The following is an 11,100-nucleotide window of genomic DNA, read 5'->3' as shown; positions in this document are numbered from 1 at the left end:
ATATATATATATATATATATATATATATATATATATATATATACATACGTGTTCTGTGGTTTGTATGTGTACATCAAGTCAGCAATGCCTAAACACAGTACAGCCTGTATTTAGAAACATGCATTATGATCATGTTACATGCATATGATAACTAATGGGGAATGTATGTAACTAAATGGGACTGTACAAAAGTCTACTAAACATTCCATAATAAATGGCAAGATATAATATAGAAGAAACAATGACATATAAAAAGTACAGAAATATGTTTCTGCTAGTCATAAACACTGAAGTCAGGTACTGAGACGTATAAAATTCTACGCATAATATAGCTTCCATCAGCACAAATCTTAAAGGAACATACGGTAAGAATTTTATCATACATATGCATAATGGCCCCTTTAAGAAGTGTGCTGCAAATGTAATAATAAAAGTGTGGCATCATTTCCAGTATCCTTTTTCCTGCGACACAGCCGTCTTCCATCCCCGCCTTGTCGGCACATGCCATAATATGATCTACCATGAAAAGTGCCATGTTAATTTCTCCATTTCGTAAATTCCACTTTGTAATCAGCTGTATTCAATAGAAGACGCTACATCATTTATAATGTCAATTGTTAGGAACAATATAGACTCTAGTGTGCGGCTCTCCTGATAACTGCAGGTATTGAGGGAGATCTTGCTGAAGCCCATCTAGAAGGTGGACGTCGATTTGCTGGTCGTGCTGGACGAGAAAATCCTTTCACACTTGAAGATGATTTTGATACCTAGATGAGAAAAAACGCTTATTTTACAGTAGCTCTCAATAGAACTTCTGGAGAAATACATAGCTAAATAACACCAGGAAACAAGCTGATAGGCAACCAACTTGGAAGGACAGTGGTCATCCTTAAAGGGGTTGTCCAGTTACTAGATAACGCCCCTTCAATAGGACTGTCTGGGGTAAAATAATAAACTAATCTATACTTACTGCTTTGCTGTCGCCGGCATCCAGCACTGCAGCCCCGCTGTGATCCGGGTGTTTGTTGTGTTAGCTGCTGTCACAGGAGGGCAGGTGACTGCTTAAGCCAATCAGAGATTGCAGTGTCACCGCTAGTTCTCCTTGCATCTGCACACACTCACATCCTAAGCGCTATGATGCCAGGAGTTTGGGAACGTGACACTGCAGCCTCTTGTAGAGATCATTTGATTTCCTGTGACAGCGGCTATTGCAACAAATGCCCGAAACACAGCGGGGCTACAGTGCAGGATTACTAAGACAGCCTTATTGAAGGGGAGTTGTCTGGTAACCTGACAATCCCTTTAAAGCTAAGCATGCGCCGTCACTGCATATTTATTATATTACAGAACTGTATTATGGGCAATTTCACAGAACTTGCTTAAAAGGCTCTAAGGGGTTGCCCAGGATATTTAAAAGACTGACTTTATGCAGGGGATGTGATATAATAAAGTATTACTCACCTGGTAAATCCTCCTCCACTGTGCTATCCTGCATTGACAATGTTTTGATCACCTGAAAGTGACTGCTGCAGCAATTACTTTTCTCAGCAGTCAGGTATCCACTGTGCTACCAACACCCTGAGGACAGTGATTGGCTGCAGTAGTCACATGTGAATAGTCAGAATGTCATCACTGCAGAACAGCAAGCAGTAGAGAGAGATGGGGAGCACTGCAGCACCAGCACTGGATCGATAAGGAATTTGCCAGACTACTAACCATGTAATTTTATCACATTCCCAGCTTGCAACGAGTTTTTAAATGTTGTTAGAATGATCACTTAAATTAGGTGACACTTAAGGGGTATTGTAGCCTTAACAATCAGTTATTCTAATTATGATGCATCGGAGAATACAATGAGAAACACTCAAGTGATGTTTCCGAGCTTTTTCGTTTTATTCCAATGCAAGAGGTAAACAAGGTAAACAATTCAAAGTCCACAGCATGTGTGATACTTCTTTGGTAGTAAAATATTACAAAGGTTAATTATGACAAAGCTGCATGCTCAGTGTCTAACATACTGTTAGTAAAAATTCACCTACAATGTGTGTCTTTTTCACAAATATAATTCTTGCTATGAACATGGCACAAATATTATACACATGACATTACTGCATAAAATATAATTCAATACTTTCACAATGTCCTGAACAACCATTTTAAGCAGCGGAAAGCTGCTACATATGGAAGCCTGTATTCTAGTTATTGTGTCCTTACTGTTGAGAAGTATTGATGGACACTGTGAGAAACCTGATGTATACACCATTCAAAGAACACAATCTGCTTTAATTGGCACCTACAAGGCCGGGGGTTGGGCATAGTAAGTTGATTACAGAGTTCCATTGAAAGAGGAGTGAGCAATTTATGAATCGAAATAAGCTGATTCTGTCCACAATGTTCTTTGTATAAGCAATTCAATGTTGTGGATAATAATGTAGATGCCGAGTTACGATATATATTGGTGAAGGAATTGCCTCTGTCACACTGTCAGGTAGAGGTTGGCACTGTGTGTCATAGAATGGAGGGTCCCCCCTTTGTGTCATAGAATGGGGGGGGGGGGTCTCTCCTCTATGATATTCATATTCTTCAATAAAGGAAATACAGAGTTGTTGAGATGAGAAAAATGTATTCAGAATTAGAAAAAAGGATCAATGGTTTTCCAAGAACAATGAGACGCTTGTGTTCACACCTCACCTATGGCTTTTGGGATTAGCTGCACTACCAGACACAGATCAAGGACAAAAGTGGCTTCTGTGAAAAAGGAGACCCTTCTTTCCAATCCTGGACCACTTTATAAAGTTTTCCTTGCCTAGTATAGATATCAAACTATCAACTGACTCACTTACTGCATAGTGTAGAACACATTGTGTGCTTGAATGTAATACTAATGAGCAATCTGCATGACAGAGAGGGATTGGGTCACCCCAAAAGATCACGCAGTGGATGTTCTCCCTGAGAGAGTGAACTCGGCATTTTATGTTTGTAATGCGGCCATGAAATAGACCTGTAATAAAGAACCGATGTTCATAAGAAAACTGCTAAACCGTGAGTAGTAGATATTTCTCTCTGTGTCTAGCCCTTTGGTGGTTTTATACACAGGTTTGTTTTTGTCGTTTTTTTTTTTTGGTCTTTGGTGCACTTTATAAAGCCGTTTTTTGAGCCAAAGTCAGAAGTGGATTCAAAAGATATGGGAAATATAAAGGAAAGACTTATATTTCTTTCTCCTCGATCCACATCTGGTTAAAAAATAAATGCTATAAAAACATGGCTTTATTTTCAAAAAATTAGCATTATAGCCCTTTTTCCTTCTAAAACTTTGACTCATTACATAGTGTGATACTGTCAGCACTAATTGCAGAGTGTCAGACTGTGTAGGAACATGCGTTCAAATAGTAGCACCCAATTGTCAATTTATTCATACATTTCTAGGACTAATAACAGGAATGGCGCAATGCAAAGTTCTAAGAAAAACTGTTATTTTATTTTAAAAAAAAACAAAACACAAGCATTTACTAAAATAGACATATGCAGAGAGATCCTCTTTAAAGTAGTTCTAAGCCAGAGCTTCACTTTATGTAAAGGATAGGAAGAAGATATGGTAATTAAGATGTGTATATTGAAAAGTACTCAATACTGCAAAGTATGGCTTTAGGATGGTTTTACACAGGCGTAACTCCGGTACATTTATACACCCTTAAAATGAATGAGTATCCTGGTTCAATAGATTCTTATGATGCTCTGAGTTCGGGGTTAGGAGACCTGTCATTGGACTGGTATACTCCTCCGTAAATAAGCCCATAAAACGTTCTTGTGAAGCCAACCTTATAATTAGTTTATAGATTCTCTATGCGTGTTCATATTAGGAGCAGGAGAATTTTACACCCCCATAAGATCTAAACAGTGCAAGAAGGTGGACTGAGTATCAATTAGCTAAGAGTGTTTTCTAATATACTGAAGTTCTCTGCTTGCTGACAGTACATAAAAAATTCTTATTTACGCTCAGAGGCTGGAAACACGTCATGAACATGTCAAATTGTAACACAGCTGCAGTAGTGAATCTGTAACATGATTTGTAGTGAAGGGCTGGAGTGATTTGCGCTGCTGTGTTAGGGCTCCTTCACTTGATTGAATTGTTAAAGTGTATTCTCCACACGTGTTTTTCGTGCACAAAATACACTGTACCAATCTGCCATAGGCTCCCATGCGATACTTCATGAAATATGTGCACAATAAAGATTGCAGCATGTTTTATGTTGGATATGTATTGCATGCATATATACACAAACATGGTGCATGTCAATTGGTTAACTGCAGCACGTATGCAATGTCATTGTGTACTTGCTGCGTGCCACGCAACAGTCACATGTGGGAAGAACACAGTGAAGTATGCTCATGTGTAGCCAGCCTTAAGTTCACGATGTTGCCCATCGTGATCAGCCGGATGATATAATTGTACCGATTGTGGCTCAGTGGTTAGCATTGTTACTTTTCATAGCTGGAGTTTTAGGTTCAAGTCCAATGAATGATAGACTTTGAAAAACTCCATCCAGATGTTGCCCTTGGTCAGATTAGAAACAACAACGCCAGCTCTGGAAAGCAGTAGTGCTAACAACTGAGCCACCACACTTGTCTGTTCTGCTCCAGAGAAAGGGGAGGAATAACATGAATAAACACAAAGAGAAAATAAAAGCACCATCCAGATGTTGCCCTTGAACAGATTTGAACCAAGAACTCCAGCACTGCAAAGCAGTAGTCCTAAAAACTGAGTAAGGACACCTGGGATGTCTACAGAAGAACAGGAAGAACAAACACAGAGCGAACATAAAAACACTATCCAGGTGTTGCATTTGGACAGATTTGAACCCACAACTCCAGCATTGTGTTACCGCAGAAATTTTGTAAGATCCCAAAGGTCAGTCTTCAAATTGCCTGTGGGTTTCCTGATTTGGCAGTCCCTTTGGGCAAAGAGACTTAGGCTGACCGGTTGGGGAGAGGAAAGTATAACACAGACAAGTATATGCAGTTTGAGGGCTTAGTCACACGGGCGCATCGGCGCCCGTGTTACTGCATGAAGAAGATGGCCGTACCTCAAGACAGACGTCTCTCTGCAGTGCCGGGAGAAAGAACATGTGACCGGCTTCATTGCCGGTCATGTGTTCTTTCTTCAGCGCTGCAGAGAGACGTCCGTCTTGAGGTACGGCCGTCTTCTTCCTGCAGTGAGGGCTCAGTCACATGGACGCATTGGTGCCTGTGTACGGGTGCCGATGCGCCCGTGTGACTGAGCCCTGAAGATGTTCACTCTCTCAATCATCTGATTGAGAAAATGTTTATTTATAATAGCCCTCACATCAGGCCTTTATCTCAGGACTAACCTATTACACTTTTTTGCAAATAGTCAATCATATAATTTGTCATAATTTTGTGCTTACTTGAAAAAAAATCCCAATAAAACACTAGATGGTGACAAAGTACATCCTAAAACATATTCAAACGTACTTTCAGCAGAGTCTATATTTTTTCATCTCATAAACAGTCACAAGGCATATCTTACGTTCCTAGCAGCTTCATATCTCTAAGACCCATTGCTATCATGTGATGTCCTGCATAAGACAGTTCCTTATTTTAATTAATGTTCGCTGACCTACAATGAAGAATTGCTTCGACCTTGAGGCTCTCTCTTCTCTTTCGCTTACACCCACCACATTCCCAACGATACAAAACTCCTTTGATTGTGCCTCCCCTAGGACCACAGACCCTGTCACAGAAACATCCACTATGTCTATTTTATCTTCAACTTTGGTAGATTTGTTATTCACTGTCTGTGACACCCCCAGGTCTGACTCCAATATGACAGAAACAGTAGGAAGACCAGAGGATACCCTATGTAGTCACTTCATCTCCATGCCACTCAATCATTCCATGTCTTTTTTAGACTCACCCCCTCTCTTACCCCTCTTCCCACCTACCCAAAATCACCAATTATTTCAATACCCGCAACCAGAAAAATAAGCTAGAAGTAAGTGTTAAGTGAAAGGAGAGAGGCGGGGGAGAGCGAGGAAAGAAAACTCCTCCAACGGCCCCGCTGTGAAGCAACAATACTCGCTCCTGTGCAAAAGCACGTGAGCTAGTACATGCAGTGACGAGTGGTGGGTATCGTTTGCCCAACAGTCGTCCCATCTAAATGGGGCTTTACCGTCCTGGCAGGCCCATTATCTCCGACATCAATTCAGTTACTTGCAACCTTTCTCATTATATTGATATTCTGTTCCAGAGATATGTGATAGGTCTAGAGTCCTATCTCAAAGATAGTCCATTGCTCATTAATTTATTGTGCACAGCCCAGTGGGAAACCGATATACCGTTGGGCCAATCTAGATATTACAACTCTTTATTCAAATATTGCATACGACTGAGGGCGTCAATACCATTTCCTCTATATTGGCGAAGGATCAGTCAATTTCATACCGACAGAAGAAGTTTATTAGCAATGGCATTTTGTTCATTCTCAAGAACAACTATTTCCCATTCAATTCCCAACTATATCAACAAATTAATGATACCGCCATGGGCACTAGGTTTGCGCCCAGTTTTGCAAACCTTTAATAGGTAGAGGAGAATTTCAATAGGTATCTAAACATGAATGATTATCATTTGTTCTTTTCTGGTAAGAGCTCCCCACTGCAATTGAATACCTCAAAGTTCTGAGTCACAAAAATGAGTGAATTGTTACCAAGTTGCATTTTAAACCTGTGAATAGTAATAGTTCTTAGACTTTAGAAGTGCACATTAGAGAAAGTGGAAGAATAATATTCTGTACATACAGTTTAAACGTATCAAACACAATTGTTCTAAGATGAATGATTTTAACGCTCAGAGCTTGATTTTAAACCAGAGGTTTAGACAGAGAAATTATTTCCGTAATCTGGTTGACGCAGCCTTCCTGAAAGCTACAAATAATCCACCACCAATAACAATAAAACTTGTACCAATAAGCGAGTTTATTGTAACCACAATTTCATTACTACAGCATATGCACAATACTAGAGAAACATTGGCCTGTTCTGTTACGTGACTCTTATCTTTCCAACAAAATTCCACCTAAACCACATTCACATTTTGATGGGCACATATGGTACATTACAAACCTCATTAGCACCCAGCAATTTAAAACCTATCAAATCACACCTAGTATGGAACCATCAACTTTTTCCTAAGTCGGTTGGTTCCTTTCGGTGTCGAAATAAAAACTGTAAATGTTGCGATAGCATTTGTCACAATTTTGTGAATTGCTCCTCCATGTTTGTAATTTACCTACTAGAATGTACCTGCAACCTCTAATATGTCAGACGTACTACTCAGACATTGAGATGCTGTATAAATAAACATAGATCCAACAACACCAATGGTTTCTTGAATCACAGCATTTCTAGACATGCATGTGTTTTTCACAATAGTCACTTCAAGGGTTTCTCCAGCACCATCTTGGAACATATTTCAGCCCACACAGCAAATAAACTTGGAGCATTAAGAAAAAGAGTAATGTATTGTATATTTAAACTCAACATGCTAATACAATTGGGTCTTAATGAGTCTAGAGAACATCTTTTGATAGCTAGTTTTAAGGTTTTCACACTAATTTTATGAATTACTCCACAATACTCTCATATATCTTATATTTCCAGAACCCTGTTTTGCAAATATCTATTACTAGCTGATATACCCGGCTTCGCCCGAGTTAATTTGGTACTGGTGTTTATCTGGTGTTCACATGGAATATCTTATGAAGTCGTGGTTACTTTAGAGATACCGGAAAAACATATGTTCACCATTTTGCATAGTTCTCTGCGTTACCCAGGAAACACCCCTGGGAGGTAACCATGCGACATTTCCTTTATATAAAATGACATCAGGAAGTGAGAGAATTACATTCCATACGTAAAATTTGGACACTAATTCTTTTGCACTTAGAATTGAATAATCGAGTTATGACCCATTAACTTTTCCTATTTATGACATAATCAATGCCCGTGCCAAATTTCAAGTTACTGTGACATCGGGAAGTGAGAGAATTAGATTTCGTACGTAAAATGTGAACGCTAATTCTTTTGCGCTTAGAATTGAATAATCGAGTTGGGACCCATTAACTTTTCCTATTTATGATATATTTAATGCTTATGGCGAATTTCATGTTTCTATGACATTGGGAAGTGAGAGATTTAGATTATGTATGTAAAATTTCGACGCTAATTCTTTTGCGCATAGAATTGAATAATCGCATTGGGACCCATTAGATTTTCCTATTTATGACATAATCAATGCTCGTGCCAAATTTCACGCTTCTATGACACCGGAAAGTGAGAAAATTACATTCTGTACATAAAATTTGGACGCTAATTCTTTTGCGCATAGAATTTAATAATCAAATTGAGACCCATTAGCTTTTCCTATTTATGACAGAATCAATGCTCCAGCCAAATTTCGAGTTTTATGACACCGGAAAGTGAGAAAATTACATTCCGTACGTAAAATTTGGACGCTAATTCTTTTGCACATAGAATTGAATAATCGAGTTGGGACCCATTAGCTTTTCCTATTTATGACATAATCAATGCCTGTGCCAAATTTCAAGTTTCTATGACACCAGAAAGTGAGAAAATTACATTCCGTACGTAAAATTTGGATGCTAATTCTTTTGCGCATAGAATTGAATAATCAAGTTGGGACCCATTAGCTTTTCCTATTTATGACATAATCAATGCTCGTGCCAAATTTCACATTTCTATGACACCGGAAAGTGAGAGATTTAGATTATGTACGTTAAATTTCGATGCAAATTCTTTTGCGCTAGAATTGAATAATTGAGTTGGGACCCAATTACTTTTCCTATTTTGGAGATAATCTATGCTTGTGCCAAAATTCATGTTTCTACGACATCGGGAAGTTGGAGAACTTTTGGTGAGTCAGTCAGTCAGTGAGTCAGTCAATGAGTGAGTCAGTGAGGGCTTTCATCTTTATATATATAGATATGTTCCATTGTGTGCACGCATGTGTGTTTCTATGTGCATACGCCTGTACTTGATGTGCACATGCATTCACATTCTTATTTTTAAATGATCATTGTAACAGTTTTTTCCTCTTCATCCTATCCAAAGCCCTATTCATTATCTTCCCCCTCCAGTTTGTCCCTAGCCTACAAATTTCCTTTTCCTTCCTCTGTAAGGATCAATTTCTGTGCATTCTGCCTTTTATCCCTCTGCCCATTCACAATTGTTCCCCTAACCAATCCTCCGACAAGTTTAAATTTCCTGTTTCCCTTGGGTATTTAAATCTTCCGTATCGCTGACATCAATGTGACATCATCTCCTGCCCTGACCACTGCACCTTCCACTGGTAAGTTCCTATTACAAGCCTCCCGGTCCACGCAACGTACCATATTAGGCACTGCTACCATCCCACCATCACCTTCAGCAATCCTCCTCTACCGCCTATCCCATCTCCTCCATTCCACCTCCTTCTTACTCCCCCAGACCTTCCTATCCTTTTTTGCCAACCTTCACCTGCCCTGTTTCCCTGAAAATAAGCCCTACCCTGAAATAAGCCCTAGCATGATTTTCCAGAGTTTTTGAGGATGCAAAATGATCTTTCAGGATTTTTGAGGATGCTTGAAATATAAACCCTACTCCAAAATTAAGCCCTGCTTACAATTAATGACACTAGTCAATTTAAATAGTGTCCAGGCAGCTATACATGTAAAAAAGTGAAATCTTTTTGAGCAAAAATTAATATAAGACACTGTCTTATTTTCAGGGAAACAAGGAATTTCCCATACTGCTCACCCCTTCCACCCGCAGCTAACCTTCTTTCACACCTCTTGTCCAGTCTTTATCTCATTCTCTATCCCCTTTTGTGTTTTCTAGAGATGAGCGAGCATACTCATCCACGCCCCTTTTTCGCCTGAGCGCCGCGATTTTCGAGTACTTCCATACTCGGGCGAAAAGATTCGGGGGGCGCCGTGGGTGAGTGGGGGGTTGCAGCGGGGAGTGGGGGGGGAGAGGGAGAGAGAGAGGGCTCCCCCCTGTTTCCTGCTGCTACCCCCCGCTCCGCCACGCCTCCCCCCGCCCCCCGACGCCCCCCGAATCTTTTCACCCGAGTACGGAAGTACTCGAAAATCGCGGTGCTCGATCGAGTAATTACTTGAAAAGAGGACGTTCGCTCATCTCTAGTGTTTACCTATTAGCTACATTCTTCTCCACTCTTTCACTTCAGATATCCCAGCATTCTTTCCCGGCAGTTGGGACCTTACATTCATCAGTTCCTCGACTGGCATGCAAATTTTTATGTCATGTGATCAGTCCCAGGGGCTCTGAGCTCTGCCTCTGATCACATGGCGGTGATGTCATCACAGGTCCTTCATCCTTGTGCACTGAATGAAGGATTGCAGGCAGACTACATCTCTCACAAATCCATGTGGCCTCAGTTGCTATGGATATAGCAGTACTCAGTCTGGTAGTTGTAGCTCTAGCTGGTTGTGAGACAGCTGGACACCTGTATGATGACTCTAATAAATAACACATCACAAATGTCCACATACATAGCCTGGGGTGCATATTGACCAACAACATTGAAGCATAGTCCTTCACCACTATCTTCACAGTCTCCTGAATGCGATATCATGTAATCTCAAGTGCTAATGCCGCCAACACCAGTCAAGCCTTCATCTAATTGCGAACCGTTGTCCAGTGATGAAATAAATCGTCGCTGCCAATCAAACATGTCACCACAGAGCATTCAACGCTGCCGTGAAGCTAATGTAGCTTACATGATACAGCAACAAGCCACAATTTCACCTCAGTAAGCTCTGAAGTTTGTAAATCACGTGCAGCTCATATGTGAAAGCAACGAGCAAACACGTCTCCTCAGCCAGCAGCTGAAGTTCGTAGATCACATGAGCTCATATGTGAAAGCAACGAGCAAACATGTCTCCTCAACGAGTTGCTGAAGTCCGTAAATCATGTGCAGCTCATATGTGAAAGCAACGAGCGAACATGTCTCCTCAACGAGCAGCTGAAGTTTGTAAATCACAGGCAGTGCACAGAAATTATT

At 40.3% G+C, this 11,100-nt stretch overlaps 1 protein-coding gene across 1 annotated transcript in view; it reads right to left on the bottom strand.

Annotated features, from left to right (window-relative positions):
• Nucleotides 1-641: 641 nt before the first annotated feature.
• Nucleotides 642-11,100, bottom strand: part of MTCL3 (MTCL family member 3) — a 93,577-nt gene continuing 83,118 nt past the window's right edge. The window contains exon 9 of the mRNA XM_066605525.1: nucleotides 642-767. The gene's annotated coding sequence lies outside the window, so the exon portion shown is untranslated. The remainder of the gene's footprint in view (nucleotides 768-11,100) is intronic.

Source organism: Eleutherodactylus coqui, chromosome 1 (assembly GCF_035609145.1).
Source record: "Eleutherodactylus coqui strain aEleCoq1 chromosome 1, aEleCoq1.hap1, whole genome shotgun sequence".
Classification (NCBI taxonomy): Eukaryota; Metazoa; Chordata; class Amphibia; order Anura; family Eleutherodactylidae; genus Eleutherodactylus; species Eleutherodactylus coqui.
The sequence above is the reverse complement of the archived record's forward strand: the minus strand, read 5'-3'. Positions and strand labels throughout refer to the sequence as shown.